The sequence below is a fragment of the Hyla sarda genome, chromosome 2, assembly GCF_029499605.1.
Source record: "Hyla sarda isolate aHylSar1 chromosome 2, aHylSar1.hap1, whole genome shotgun sequence".
NCBI lineage: Eukaryota > Metazoa > Chordata > Amphibia > Anura > Hylidae > Hyla > Hyla sarda.
This window is the reverse complement of record NC_079190.1, coordinates 119197483-119214245: the sequence shown is the minus strand read 5'-3', so window position 1 is coordinate 119214245 and position 16763 is coordinate 119197483. Positions and strand designations below refer to the sequence as shown.

General features: G+C 43.0%; 1 long non-coding RNA gene across 1 annotated transcript in view; it reads right to left on the bottom strand.

Annotated features, from left to right (window-relative positions):
* Positions 1-16558, bottom strand: part of LOC130355355 (uncharacterized) — a 33755-nt gene extending 17197 nt beyond the window's left edge. The window contains exons 1-2 of the long non-coding RNA XR_008888486.1: positions 16403-16558; positions 11738-11896 (exon numbers count right to left, since the gene is read on the bottom strand). This is a non-coding gene — a long non-coding RNA (uncharacterized LOC130355355). The remainder of the gene's footprint in view (positions 1-11737; positions 11897-16402) is intronic.
* Positions 16559-16763: the final 205 nt, after the last annotated feature.

Genomic DNA, 16763 nt, shown 5'->3' with positions numbered 1-16763 from the left:
TGTACTATCAAATGCACTGCCTGCTAATGTTATTATTTATCTATTAGAATCTTTACTCTGGCTTATAATTCAAAGAACAGATTTCATTACCAACATGATTCTCTATGATAATGAATTCTTGATTGAACGGCACTAGTATTGGCTTGGGTGCCTCACTCCCCCTCATTGCAAGCTGCCTGCAGGAGATAAGTTTGACAAGTTTCATTTATTCTGCCACAGAACAGTACAGTGTGGGGAACAAGTACAACCCATTTGAAAAAAGGAGGAACTCATGGTTCCCAGGACCCATCACTTACCAATACTGAAGTCCTTTACAAATCATGTAAACCTGCCACTGTCTACTTTTCTTGCATACTGAAGAGAATTACAAGAATGATAGTAAGAGACTTACAATTCACAAGGATTCAATTTAACCCCTTAACGACTCAGGATGTAAATGTACGTCCTGGTGAGCTGGTACTTAACGCACCAGGACGTACATTTACGTCCTATGCATAACCGCGAGCATTGGAGCGATGCTCGCGTCATGCGCGGCAGGTCCCGGCTGCTGATAGAAGCCAGGGACCTGCCCGTAATGGCGGACATCCGCGATCGCGCGGATGTCCGCCATTAACCCCTCAGATGCCGTGATCAATACAGATGACAGCATCTGCAGCAGGTACTTTAAATGGATGATCGGATCGCCTGCAGCACATCCGCGGTGATCCGATCATCCAGCATGGCGGCCGGAGGTCCCCTCATCTTGCTCCGGCCTTCTCCCGGGGTCTTCTGCTATGGTCTGCGATCGAGCAGACCGGAGCAGAAGATGACCGATAATGCTGATCAGTGCTATGTCCGATACATAGCACTGAACAGGATTAGCAATCGAATGATTGCTATAAATAGTCCCCTATGGGGACTAATAAAATTTAAAAATAAAAGTTAAAAAAATGTGAAAAACACCCTCCCCAATAAAAACATAAATTGTTCCATTTTCCCTATTTCACCCCCAAAAAACTGTAAAAATAATATTTTATATACATATTTGGTATCGCTGCATGCGTAAATATCCCAACTATTAAAATAAAATGTTAATGATACCATACGGTGAACGGCGTGAACGTTAAAAAAAAAAGTCCAAAATAGCTGCTTTTTTATAACATTTTATTCCCAAAAAATGTATTAAAAAAGTATTAAAAGTTTTATATAAGCAAATATGGTATCAATTTTAAGCGCAACAGTAATAGAAAAGTATATTATCATTGGTATCATTTTAATTGTATTGACCTAAAGAATAAAGAACACATGTAATTTTTACCGTAAATTTTACGGCGTGAAAACGAAACCTTCCAAAATTTGCAAAATTGCGGTTTTCTTTTTAATTTCCCCACACAAATAGTATTTTTTTGGTTGCACCATACATTTTATAGTAAAGTGAGTGATGGCATTACAACGGACAACTGGTCAAGCAAAAAACAAGCCCTCATACTAGTCTGATGATGAAAATATGAAAGAGTTATGATTTTTTGAAGGCAAAGAGGAAAAAAACGAAAACGTAAAAATAAAATTGTCTGAGTCCTTAAGGCCCAAATGGGCTGAGTCCTTAACCGGTACGTCCTTGGTCCTGCTCTCCTGAGATAACGCGGGGTTACACAGTAACCCCGCGTCATATCACGGCGGGCCCAGCGTCATAGTGAAGCCAGGACCCACCTCTAATAGCGCGCAGCGCCGATCGCGGCGCCGCACGCTATTAACCCTTTAGCCGCGCGCTCAGAGCTGAGCCGTGCGGATAAAAGCGAAAGTGAAAGTTGCCGGCTAGCTCAGTGGGGCTGTTCGGGATAGCCGTGGCTAATCGCGGCATCCAGAACAGCTTACAGGACAGCGGGAGGGCCCCTACCTGCCTCCTCGCTGTCTGATTGCCGAATGACTGCTCAGTGCCTGAGATCCAGGCATGAGCAGTCATGCGGCAGAATCGTCGATCACTGGTTTCCTATGAGAAACCAGTGATCAATGATGAAGATCAGTGTGTGCAGTGTTATAGGTCCCTATGGGACCTATAACACTGCAAAAAAAAAGTGAAAGAAAATAGTGAATAACGATCATTTAACTCCTCCCCTATTAAAAGTTTGAATCACCCCCCTTTTCCAATAAAAAAAAAACACAGTGTAAATAAAAATAAACATATATGGTATCACCGCGTGCGGAAATGTCCGATTTATAAAAATGTATCATTAATTAAACCACTCGGTCAATGGCGTGCGCGCAAAAAAATTCCAAAGTCCAAAATAGTGCATTTTTGGTCACTTTTTATATCATTTAAAAATGAATAAAAAGCGATCAATAAGTCCTATCAATGCAAAAATGGTACGGTTAAAAACTTCAGATCACGGCGCAAAAAATGAGCCCTCATACCGCCCCATAAAATAAATAAGTTATAGGGGTCAGAAGATGACAATTTTAAACGTATTAATTTTCCTGCATGTAGTTATGATTTTTTCCAGAAGTCCGACAAAATCAAACCTATATAAGTAGGGTATCACTTTAATCGTATGGACCTACAGAATAATGATAAGGTGTCATTTTTACCGAAAAATGTACTGCGTAGAAACGGAAGCCCCCAAAAGTTACAAAACTGCGTGTTTTTTTCAATTTTGTCGAACAATGATTTTTTGTTTCCGTTTCACCGTAGATTTTTGGGCAAAATGACTGACGTCATTACAAAGTATAATTGGTGGCGCAAAAAATAAGCCATCATATGGATTTTTAGGTGCAAAATTGAAAGAGTTATGATTTTTTAAAGGCAAGGAGCAAAAAACGAAAATGCAAAAACGGAAACACCCCCCGGTCCTTAAGGGGTTAAGGGGTTAAAGGGGTACTCCGGTGGAAAACTATTTTTTTTTTTTTTAAATCAACTGGTGCTGAAAAATTAAACAGATTTGGAAATTACTGCTATTTAAAAATCTTAATCCTTCCAGTACTTCAGCTGCTGTATGCTTCAGAGGAAGTTGAAAAGTTCTTTTCTGTCTGACCACAGTGTTCTCTGCTGACACCTCTGTCCAGGTCAGGAACTGTCCAGAGTCCAGAGAAGGAGAGGTTTGCTATGGGTATTTACTTGTACTCTGGAGAGTTCCTGATACGGACAGAGGTGTCAGCAGAGAGCACTGTGGCCAGACAGAAAAGAACTATACAATTTTCTCTGTAGCATACAGCAGCTGACAATTCCTACAAGGATTAAAACAGAAGTAATTGACAAATCTGTTTATCTTTCTGGCATCTTTTGATGTGAAAAAAAAATTGTTTTCCACCTAAGTACCCATTTAAAGCTGCAGAAACAATAAATTGTTTTCTTATTATCTCATCAAAGCATTTTGCAGACATATCTTGCAAAGTGTATTTTTATTCATTTATTAGGCCGAGTTCACACAGGTGGAACTTGTGCAGAATGTCCTCACTGAATATTCTGCTACAGTGGAGTCCCATTGATTTCAATGGGATTCTGCTGCACTGTTCACACAGCATTTTGATTCCAGCGTCCACAAGGAAATGCATTGCCATCTATGAGGCGGCACATTTCCGAGCTGTCCTAGCGCCCACCGGATCGAGCAAATGTGTGGAATGTCTGCACATGTTTTCTGTGAGGACATTCCGCACATTTTACGAATGTGTGAACATAGCCCATTAGTATCAGATGGATCATGCATTAAAGGCGTACACTGCCCGTTGTCATCTTATCCCCGATCCAAAGGAAAGGGAATAAGATGTCTGAACCGCTGGGGACCCCCATGATCTCGGCTGAGGCACCCCGCTGTCATCACTGCACAAAGTAAGCTTGCTCTGTGCGAAATGACGGGCAATACCAGGGCCGGAGCATTGTGATGTCACTGCTCCGCCCCCTCATGCCATCACAGCCCGCCCCCTCAATACAAGTCTACGGGAGGTGCTTGGTCCTTTGAAATATGAAAGCTCTATTGAAGTCAGTGGTCAAAGCTAGGAGATACATATATAACTATGAGCCAAGGGAACATGAAGATTGCATGGGCAAGTTCATTCTAGAGATTGGTGGGATTCATAGCTTCTAGAACCCATCCATTAATATTAAAAATATTTTTGAATAAAACATAGCTTGTAATTGTGAAAAAGGTCTCTTCTAAACTGTTAATCTGTAAATTGCATTAGATGGCTTATAGCGTACGGCCTGAGTCTACTACATGACTTGGTTATCATTCAGGGAGCCTCCACTAACTTTTGCCCTTCGGTGCTATCAGCCATTGGTCGTGTATTCCCTTTTACACAGGTAGGTTTGCAGCCAATGGCTGATGATTTTTTAACCTGTCAAAACCACCTGATTAGCCAATGTGTGTTTGCCCATTTGTCGGCTGATCGCTGTCCCTATTACACAGGACAATGTCAGTCTGTTTAGCCAATAATCCCCCACATGTAATATGGCACATAGAGTTTCAAGTTACCCCCCTGTTCCCAGCACCCAACCTCAGGGCCGCCATCAGGGGCCTTTAAGACGCACACAGCGATGAGCAGGTGCTCGGCTGCAGCAGTTGACATAACAGGAAGGAGCTGGCGGCTCCATCCTGTCACTCCAGGCTGGGCTTCCTTTGGGCTGTAAGCACAGGAAGCAGAGAGAAGAGGAGAGAACAGGAGGTGCGGGGGAACGAGGCAGAGGTATTTTTGTTTTTTTTGTTTTTTTTGGAGCTATATTAGATGCATTATTATATATGGGGGCAATGTGAGGGGGCATTACTATATATAGGGGCCATGTGAGGGGGCATTGCTTATATGGGGGCAATGTGAGGGGGCATTATTATGTATGGGGGCCATGTGAGGGGGCATTACTATATATGGGGGCAATGTGAGGGAGCATTACTATATATGGGGGCAATGTCAGTCGGCATTACTATATATGGGGGCAATGTAAGGGGGGATTACTATGTATGGGGTCCCATGTGAGGGGCCTAATTATGTATGGGGGGCCTTATTATATATGGGGCAATATGAGAGGGCATGATTTTATATGGGGGCCATGTGAGGGGGCATGATTATATATTGGGGCCAGGTAAAAGGGCATTATTATCTGTGGGGCCATGTAAAGGGACATTATAATGTATGGGGGCAATGTAAGGAGGCATTATTATATATGGGGTCAATGTGAGAGGTCATAATAATGTATGGGGGAAATGTGAGGGGGCATTATTATGTATGGGGATGTGTACGGGGACATTATTATATATGGGAGCGATGTGAGTGGTCACTACTGTATATGAGGGAAATGTATGTGTTACGCCGAGCGCTCCGAGTCCCTGCTCCTCCCCGGAGCGCTCGCGGCGTTCTCCTCTCTGCAGCGCCCCGGTCAGACCCGCTGACCGGGAGCGCTGCACTGACACTGCCGACGGGGATGCGATTCGCATAGCGGGACGCGCCCGCTTGCGGATCGCATCCCAATCCACCTACCTGTCTCGGTCCCCGGCTGTCATGTCCTGGCGCGCGCGGCTCCGCTCTCTAGGGCGCGCGCGCGCCAGCTCTCTAAGATTTAAAGGGCCAGTGCACCACTAATTGGTGCCTGGCCCAATCAGTGTAATTAGCTCTCACCTGTGCCTTAGCCTATATTACCTCACTTCCCCTTCCCAGTATCGCCGGATCTTGTTGCTCTTGTGCCTAGTGAAAGCGTTTCCTGTGATTGCCTTACCAGTGTTTCCAGATCTTCTGCCGTTACCATTGACTACGAACCTTGCCGCTTGCCCTGACCTTCTGCTACGTCTGACCTCGCCTCTGTCTAGTCCTTCTGTCCCACGCCTTCTCAGCAGTCAGCGAGGTTGAGCCGTTACCGGTGGATACGACCTGGTTGCTACCGCCGCAGCAAGACCATCCCGCTTTGCGGCGGGCTCTGGTGAATACCAGTAGCAAATTAGAACCGGTCCAACGGTACGGTCCACGCCAATCCCTCGCTGACACAGAGGATCCACATCCAGCCTGCCAAATCCTAACAGTATGCGGGCATTATAATGTATGGTGGCAATGTGATGGGGCATTCTAATTTATCAGAGCAATGTACGGGGGCATTATATTATATGGGGGCAATGTGGGGGGGCGTTATAATGTATAAGAGCAATGTATGGGGCATTATAATGTATGAGGACAATGTTGGGGCCTAATACTATACAGGGGCACAGAAGGGACTACTATATGGGCAGTGTAATAAATATAGGGGGTTTGTATAGAGATGAGGACTTTGCTGTAGAGAGAATCCTAAAATGTTTGTCTGGCAGATTCGGTAAAGACAAGTTGTGATCGGGAGAAATTTTCATGATGACCCAGGACAGATGGAGAAAAAAGAAAAAAGTGAGCAATGCCAATCAGAGAAGACGCCCCTGTGAGTATGTAGCTATAATGACTTATATGGTCTGCAGCCTGTGTACAGCTCAAATCTATTCCTATATACGGGTTATTGATCTTTTGTATAGTGGTTTTTATTCAATAACAATACAGTAACCCCCCCGACATGCGATGGCCCCGACATATGATGAAATCGACATATGATGGCCTCTCAGAGGCCATCGCATGTTGATGTCAGCATCGACATACGATGCTTTTATATGTCGGGGCCATCGCATTAACTGCTATCCAACAGCGCAAAATGCTTAAACTGCTGTCGGATAGCAGTTCAAGCATCCCGGACAGATTCACTTACATATCCCCGCTGCTCCGGGTCCACTTCGCGATCCTCCGGCATCTTCTGCATCTTCTCCAGCGTCCGGGGCTCGCTTTCCGGCGTCTTTATTACGTCGCTGCGCACGCCGTTCCGGCGCAGCAACGTAATAACGTCACCAGAAAGCGAGGCCCGGACACCAGAGAAGATGCAGAAGAAGCCGGAGGATCCCGAAGAAGACGCCGGAGCAGCGGGACAGCATCGGGAGTGTGGTCGAATTACATGTCCCTTGTATTGTGGTGTTATTAGTGATACTGGTCTGTGTATAGTGGCTTTTATTTCCTTAAAGTATGGTGGTATTATTTAGTCACTACAGAATTAATATGGAGTGGCGATATTATTTTATGTTTCAAGCCCGAAACTAAGATAAAATAAAATCTAGCGTGTGCTTGCGGGAAGGGGGGACAGACTACAAGCTGTGTAAGGGGCCCTAAAACTTCTGATGGCAGCTCTGCCCACCCTCTTCAAACCCGATTCTATTCCTTTTTTTCTTGAGAGAGTTTTCGTCTCATATGCCGCACTACACAAATAGAAATATGCCTAGAAATCTCATTTTGTGCGCTGTTAATACCTTCCCTGAATTGAGAATGTGCATTTTTTAAAACCTCCATTGTCAGATTCCTATAAAGGTAAATAAATTGTATTCATAGAAATCCATTCCATTTTACACCGGTGTCACAGAGTTACAAATCTCCAGCCTTCCTTCAGGAATCATATTTAATTGATTTGAAAAGGTTAAAAAGAACTTGCTTAGATGAAGAAACCAGAAATGATGCATTGGGGAAAAATGATCTAGTAAATGCAACTGATCGCCTGTTAGTAATTCATGGAAATGACTGCTTCAACACACTAAAACCCCACATTTGACATGGTCTTTATCTTGTGGAAAAGAACCATTATGTTTGTAATTGAAAAAGTCAGAGTGTGATACTGAAGGAAAATGTCTGTGCCATCTGCTTCCAAAATATCTCTAGGCTTGCCACGTGTCCCAGACAGTACGCAATCCGTTGCAGACCTTCAATTTAGATAGGAGATAATCCATTCCTGTAGGCTGTTTGAAAATAGGGGTTTGGGGATTTTGTTATTAAAGTAAGCCACCATGTTATTACTGTAGGCATGATGTCACCTGTGCCACCATTAGAGCAATGTTAGGCAGAAATATTACTTAGTGTGTCTATAAAGTTTTATGATGAACTTAAACATGGAGACCAAAATTACCTGTCCCCTTACTACCCCCACACTTAGGCAGGTCACTCTTTTCTAAAAAAATTTAATGCATAAAACATCATTTTCATTATGGTCAGTTTTTTAACCTCTTCAGGACACAGGGCGTATCGATACGCCCTGCATTCCGAGTCCTTAAGGACCGAGGGCGTATCCATACGCCCGTGGGAAATCCGGTCCCCACCGCTAGCCGGTTGGGGACCGGAGCCGGATGCCTGCTGAAATCATTCAGCAGGCACCCTGGCACATCGCCCAGGAGGGTCCTGAGACCCCCCCATGTCGGCGATCGTAGAAAATCGCATGTCAATTCAGACATGCGATTTTCTCCAATTCCGGGCTGATCGGGTCTCTGGTGACCCGATCACCCGGAAAATAGGGCTGATCGGAGTTGTCAGCAACAGCCCCGATCAGCCTAAAGGATAGGAGTGAGGTCGCAAAGCTGCGATCTACTCCTATCCCCTGCCATTACTCAGAACGGAGTTCTGACCAATGGCAGCGCAGGACAGGGGGTTGCCATGGCAACCCCCCGTTCTGCCCGCCCCTGGATGTCGAGGGGCTCTGGGAAGAAGATGGAGGCCGTACCTGCAGGAGAAGATGCCTGGGGACCTGGGATCTTCGCTGGAGCCTGCAGGATCCTGATCAGGTAGGGAATCGACAGGGGGGGGGGGGGGGGGAATTGAAAGTGAATCGATCTTTACTGTGGCAACCAATAGGGGGGCCAAAATGCAACTCCCAGCATGCCCAGACAGCCAAAGGCTGTCTGGGCATGCTGGGAGTTGTAGTTTTGCAACATCTGGAGGGTCACAGTTTGGAGACCACTGTTACAGTGGCGCCCAAACAGTAGCCCTCCAGATGTTGCCAAACTACAACTCTCAGCATGCCTTGACTGCCCAGGCATGCTGGGAGTTGTAGTTCTGTAACATCTGTCCCTTCAGATTTAGCAATTTTCATGACATTTTTGAAAATTGCTACTCTACTTTGAAGCCCTCAAATTTTTTCAAAAAGCAAAAATATGTCCATTTTATGATGCCAACATAAAGTGGACATATTGTGTTTGTGAAGAAAAATAAAATTTATTTGGAATATCCATTTTCCTTACAATTAGAGAGCTTTAAATTTAGAAAAATGCATCATTTTCAAAATTTTCATGAAATTTTGGGATTTTTCACCAAAAAAGGATGCAATTAACGCCAAAAATTTGCCACCAAAATAAAGTAGAATATGTCACGAAAAAACTATCTCAGAATCAGAATATTCGGTAAAAGCGTTTTCGCGTTATTAATTCGTAAAGTGACGGTGGTCATAATTGCGAAAAAGGGCTCAGTCCTTAAGGTGAAAAAGAGCTGCGTCCTTAAGGGGTTAAGTACCAAACCTGACCACAAGTGAAATTTAAATAAGTTGTCATCTGGCCCAGAGGTGAGCAGCAATGCTGTGTATATCACCGTTCTCTCACTACATTGTGACTAAGGTGCTTGGCATCCAGTCCAGCAAATGTTAAGTGAACAGCGAGACATAGAATTCTGTATGCTTCACCATTTGGAGTACAGGAGCAGGGAGCCTATTTTTTTACAGGAGTCCCTGCTTATTTATGTACATTCCTTGGCATGCTATACACCAATAGCATTGTGTACCTAGGGAGAAGAGTAATGCATCTGTCAGGATTCGGCAAGCTGGAGGTGGATCCTCTGTGTCAGAGAGGGATTGGCGTGGACCGTGCCGGCGGACTGGTTCTAAGTTGCTACTGGTATTCACCAGAGCCCACCGCAAAGCAGGATGGTCTTGCAGCGGCGGTAGCAACCAGTTCGTATCCACCGGCAACAGCTCAACCTCTCTGACTGCTGAGATAGGCGCGGTACAAGGTATTAGGCAAGAGCAAGGTCGGACGTAGCAGAAGGTCAGGGCAGGCAGCAAGGATCGTAGTCAGGGGCAACGGCAAGAGGTCTGGAACACTGGCTTGGGACATACAAAGAACGCAATCACTGGCACAATGGCAACAAGATCCGGCAACGAAGGGAAGGGGAAGTGAGGTTAAATAGGGAAGTGCACAGGTGAACACACTTATTAGAACCAGGCGCAAATCAGTGGCGCACCGGCCCTTTAAATCGCAGAGAGCCTGCGCGCGCGCGCCCTAGGGAGCGGGGCCGCGCGCGCCGGGACAGAACAGACGGGGAACGAGTCTGGTAAGTGGGCCGGGATGCGAATCGCGAGCGGGCGCGTCCCGCATCGCGGATCGCATCCCGGCTAGAGACATTATCGCAGCGCTCCCGGTCAGCGGGTCTGACCGGGGTGCTGCGAACAGGAATACGCTGCGAGCGCTCCGGGGGGGGGGGGGAGCGGGGACCCGGAGCGCTCGGCGTAACAGCATCTTTAACAATGGTTACATTTGTATACAGAACCGATCAGCTGCTCTCCAATTAGATTATACTGGACATTAGCAATGCTGCATTAGTGTGCTTTCACACATGCTGTTTTTGTCACATCCAGCTGGGATAAGTGCAGCCCTGAGCTCACCCAAAACTCTGACCCTGCCTTTTAGGGTGCCCGCCTCCTTAATAGGAGGGCCCCAGCCATGGTGCCAGTCTCTACTATGCCTAAGTGTGGGGCATAGCAAAATCCCATACAATCAAACAAACACTGTACAGACAACAGGGAGCAGGTCAGGAAACAATGGGTTAAATAGGCACAAGGAGCAATAACATAACACAGGGAATGAACAAACAGACAGATAAAGAGAAGTCAGACAAGTGTGAAATCTAGATTGCAGCGCAGTACAAACTAAAAAAAACAAAGGAAAGTCGGGTCTCAAGTCAAGGTCAGACTTCACAGGGTATAATATAACAAAGCACAAGAGCAGGAGCCAATGTAGATAAACATGTCTACACAGGCAATGTGTAACAGACTGACTGAGGTTATATAACCCCCCTAAGGAGGGCGTGGACACCAAGGTCGGTGTAATTGGTTCGTCATCCACGTCCCCTGATTGGTCCGGGTGTTGTCACAAATAAAGGACAAGCACAGGAGGAATAAGCCTAGAAGCAGACATGCCGTTATTTAAAGCCATAGCATGGAGTGACTAGTGAAACAAATTATATAAGAAAGTTACTCTTTTTTTTTTTTTTTTAAATCCACATCTAGTATTTGCTTTAAAACTGCACAGACAAGTGCATTCAAAGACCGTAATATGCATGTACACTTTGGAAGTTTGAGTTCCAAGATTTTGATTCGTATTGCCCTTCATATCAGAAGGCAGAATCCTATTCTGTGCAGATTAGTAAATAACCTCCACTATGGGAAATCATTAGTACAACATTAGCAATGCAGTCATTTGGCGGAGCTTCCAGTTATGTTGTGAACAAAAGAACGTGTACAATAGGTCAGACAGGGTAATAACTGGTTTCATCTGTATTAAAGAAACTCATATGGTAGAACGCTTTAACACACAGCACCTAATGGCTTATGTCAGGAATGGATTCTCTATAAACACGCAGCAGACACATGGTTACTACGAAGATGTGTCAGGGCTGTTTTGCTGCTCTGTATTTTAGGAAATACTCTTTGCACAATAAAAAATGCAATGAGCAGTTTCTTGAAAGGTAATGTGGAAATCCACTTCCTATCATTAAGTGTCAGACAAGACATATACTTTCCAACACATAGCAGATTTATCACATTGGGAGTACATAAATTTAGCCCTGACAGCGTCTAGCAGTTCACCAGCATTTTATAGGAGTGAGGAGAATCAGACTTGAATCTATAATACACTATTAATCTTCTTATCAAGTGAATACTCTGCGCCTTGACAGCGGCAGCACTTACGTTTCCTTATAGTAGCTTTCTGGCCGCCATCAGACTAATTTACAGGTTATTTGATTGTAGAATCCACATTGACCGATTCAGATATTTCCATTTCATTTTGCGGAGCAGCAGATGCTACGTTTCACACATAGGCAACAACTGTGTGGTTAAGAACCACTACTGAAATAAAAAGAGCATATGGTTTATATGTATGTAACTGCACAGAAAAAGCATATTGTTTACATGTATATGAGTAATTAATGTGATATGTGCATATTTCTAATGCCATTCTAGTAACATGCAATAATGTTAGAACATTATGTACCAGGCAAGTACAGTACAGCTATAACAATGAAATCTTCAACCTTAGAAATTTTAGCCTACATAGTTCTGAGCTTACAAAGGATACAAACAGAATACACGGAAGGAAAAAAAATAAAAGCAAGAAAAATCCAGAAAAATGCATTTCAAATAAATTATGAATTGATTTGCATTCTATACAGGTAAGAAGCTGAGATTAGGAGCACTCTCTTTAAAGGGAGTTCTCCTAATGTCAGCTTGTTGCCTGTATAAAAGACACCTGTCCACAGTAGCAATCAATCAAATGAAAAGCTCTCCACCATGGCCAAGAACAAAGAGGTATTCAAGCATGCCAGGGACATAGTTAGGATAGAATGGACCACAAGACCATCTTCACACAACTTGATGCGATTATTCACAAATGGAAGAAATGCAAAATAACGCCATGAGTTCTCACTTTGTAGAGTTTCAATGATCATGAGAACGGTGAGGAATCAGCCCAGAACTACATGGGAGGATCTTGTCAAGGCAGCTGGGACCATAGTGACCATGAAAACAATTGGTAACACACTATGCCATAAGGGACTAAAATCCTGCAGCGCCTGCAAGGTCCCTATATGTATGAAAGCACATAAACAGGCCTGTCTGGATGTTCAGTTGCAAACTTCAGATGGATGCTAACATAGGGGGATGGTTTTTATGTTACTGACAATCAATGTATATCTCATGCTGGATAATATTCTTCATTGGAGTCCTATAGTAGATATTGTATAATATCCTGTTCATTGTACAATAGACTGTACAATAGACTATATGAAGTGTATATGTAGTAATACTATTTACAAGCACTGTCTATGACAGGGTTGTAAACCAGCATTTCTGGAAGAAAGTCTGTTCCCTAATTCCCCAAGTTGCTATTGGCAGGATTCTAGAATCCCTCATTATAATTTAGCCCTGGGACTATTTCATTATGTTAGTGAATATGTAGCTGGATCATTATTTTGGTAAATCCAGCCAAAGGTTACTGTCTGATGAAGTGAGTATCCAAGAAGAAGAATAAATACTTTACATTGCTCAATCTACAATGCAATTATTTTCATTTCCTGACACAGCGCGAGACAATCCATTTCCATATCTTTTGTGTATGTAATTGGTGTAATATTAAACAGCTGTTTATTGGGATTGCCCATTGAACCCAGATCTAACATCTTCATGTTTGAAGGTATTTTTTAACACTGGGCAAAGATCACCCAAATGTTTACACATTTTTTCCTGATCTTTCCCAGTGCAAACATGACCAGCAATCAAACAGACAGATGATAAAATGCTCATTTGTCATTTATGTAATCTCTCTGTATAAGTTAAAATGATGCTGTTTTTATGAAAAACTTCTTGTGTTTCCAGGCGATATCCTGCTGACAATAATGTAATGAGTTTGTATGAACAAGTAAATGGGCTTGTGATATCTTCACTCAAATCAGGCATTTAAGGGGTACTCCGGTGAAAACCTTTTTTCTTTTAAATCAACTGGTGGCAGAAAGTTAAACATATTTGTAAATTACTTCTATTAAAAAATCTTAATCCTTCCAGTACTTATTAGCTGCTGAATGCTACATAGGAAATTCCTTTCTTTTTGGAACACTGATGACATCACGAGCACAGTGCTCTCTGCTGACATCTCTGTCCATTTTAGCAACTATGCATAGCAGATGAATGCTAAGGGCAGCATGGTGGCTCAGTGGTTAGCACTGCTGCCTTGCAGTGCTGGGGACTTGGGTTCAAATCCCACTAAGGACAACAATAAATAAAGGGTTATTATTATAATAATAACGTCAGCAGAGAGAACTGTGCTCGTCGTGATGTCATCAGAGAGCATTCCAAAAAGAAAAGAATTTCCTCTGTAGTATTCAGCAGCTAATAAGTACAGGAAGGATTAAGATTTTTTAATAGAAGTAATTTACAAATATGTTTAACTTTCTGCCACCAGTTGATTTAAAAGAAAAAAGGTTTTCACCGGAGTACCCCTTTAACCCCTTAAGGACCAAGGACGTACCGGTACGTCCTTGGTCCTGCTCTTCTGATATAACGCGGGGTTACACAGTAACCCCGCGTCATATCACGGCGGGCCCGGCGTCATAGTGAAGCCGGGACCCGCCTCTAATAGCGCGCAGCGCCGATCGCGGCGCCGCGCGCTATTAACCCTTTAGCCGCACACTCAAAGCTGAGCCGCGCGGCTAAAAGTGAAAGTGAAAGTTCCCGGCTAGCTCAGTCGGGCTGTTCGGGATAGCCGCGGCTAATCGCGGCATCCCGAACAGCTGACAGGACAGCGAGAGGGCCCCTACCTGCCTCCTCGCTGTCCGATCGCCGAATGACTGCTCAGTGCCTGAGATCCAGGCATGAGCAGTCATCCGGCAGAATCATTGATCACTGGTTTCTTATGAGAAACCAGTGATCAGCATAGAAGATCAGTGTGTGCAGTGTTATAGGTCCCTATGGGACCTATAACACTGCAAAAAAAAAGTGAAAAAAAAAAGTGAATAAAGATCATTTAACTCCTCCCCTATTAAAAGTTTGAATCACCCCCCTTTTCCAATAAAAAAAAAAACACAGTGTAAATAAAAATAAAAATAAACATATGTGGTATCACCGCGTGCGGAAATGTCCGAATTATAAAAATATATCATTAATTAAACCGCTCGGTCAATGGCGTGCGCGCAAAAAAATTCCAAAGTCCAAAATAGTGCATTTTTGGTCACTTTTTATATCATTTAAAAATGAATAAAAAGTGATCAATAAGTCCTATCAATGCAAAAATGGTACCGTTAAAAACTTCAGATCACGGCGCAAAAAATGAGCCCTCATACCGCCCCATACACGGAAAAATAAAAAAGTTATAGGGGTCAGAAGATGACAATTTTAAACGTATTAATTTTCCTGCATGTAATTATGATTTTTTCCAGAAGTCCGACAAAATCAAACCTATATAAGTAGGGTATCATTTTAATTGTATGGACCTACAGAATACATATGAGGTGTCATTTTTACCAAAAAATGTACTACGTAGAAACGGAAGCCCCCAAATTTACAAAACAGCGTTTTTTTTTTCAATTTTGTCGCACAATGATTTTTTTTCCCGCTTCACCATAGATTTTTGGGCAAAATGACTGACGTCATTACAAAGTAGAATTGGTGGCGCAAAAAATAAGCCATCATATGGATTTTTAGGTGTAAATATGAAAGAGTTATGATTTTTTAAAGGCAAGGAGCAAAAAACGAAAATGCAAAAACGGAAAAACCTCCGGTCCTTAAGGGGTTAAGTCTGTATGTGGAAAAGGACTCTTGTGTAGAATAAAACTTTATTTTTATTTTTAATAAGTACATAGAAAAATCTGATATTTTAGCTAACACAATCATAGCAACATAGTTCATAAGTATGAAAAAAGACCAGAGTCCACCAAGTTCAACCTATATCCCTAATGATAATGAACATAATGTGTTTGGGAGTAGTGCTCAAACAGAGAAATTCAACATTTGCCTTTGTGTTCGGGTTCATTATATATGCATGACTGGCTGTTTTGCCCCATTCTCAATTTGATGAAGTTCTAAGAACTTGCCAGTGGTAGCACCAAAGGGTACGTGTCACACAGACGCAGCAGAGGCATCAACCTAAAATGTTTTCCTTGCCTTGTATCAATATTTCATAGGCCGCTAATTAATCCGAGTATGCGAGAAATGTTTTTCATCTTTTCATATCATAGAGCAGTACGTCAAAATAATCTGCTAAAAACTAAATATATATTTTATTAATGGAAACATTTCTGTACTTTTTCATGTATTGCTGTCCTGCAGGCGATAGACTGATAGAATTAATGTAATGAGTGTAATGAAAAGAGCCTGAACACTTGCTGTTAATGCAAAGAACTTTCTTAAATGCTTTTCAGTTACTACGCACTTTGACCTTTCTTTGACCTGGAAACAATCTGCGCACTAAAACTTAGAAAACCAGAAAAGAACTGGGGGAGATTTATCAAAACCTGTTCAGAGGAAAAGTTGACTAGTTGTCCATGGCAACCAGTCAGTTGCTTCTTTCATTTTTTAAAAGGCCTCGGAAAAATTTAATAAGTGATCTTATTGGTTGCTATGGGCAACTCAGCAACTTTTCCTCTGGACAGGTTTTGATAAATTTTATTGACTAGAGTAGAGAGTGTAAACTGATATAAGCGCCAAACACAATCTGAACAAGGGCGTCCTGTGCACATACGTGTGAACAAAATGCCTATCTTAAAGCACTTAACACAAAAATAATGGAAGCAATCACTAATCTTTATTAAAAGAGTACTCCAGGGAAGGTAAGAAAAATAAAAATGCCCCAAAGCCACACAATACCTGTTCTATGTTCACTGTAGTTATTCATGTGGTTTTGGCAGCTCCTTTTGCCCCTGATGTCTCCTTAATATTCTTTTTTGTTGCTTACAGCACAGACTACAACTCCCAGAAGTCAGTGCAGCTCTGTGTAATTGCCAGCCAACTGCTTTCACTGTCTGTGTGCATGCTTACACTGCAGCACACACTGTACAGGTCTTTTCTTTCAGACTATCCTTCCTCCAGTAATAAATCATGCTGTGCTCTTAATGACAGCAGTCAGTGATAAGATTTACACAGGAAAAGTGCAGTTTATGACTGAGAATCTTCTCTGGGCTTCTCTCACAGTTCACAAGCTCTTCACACAGGAGGGGGAGGGGGAGGA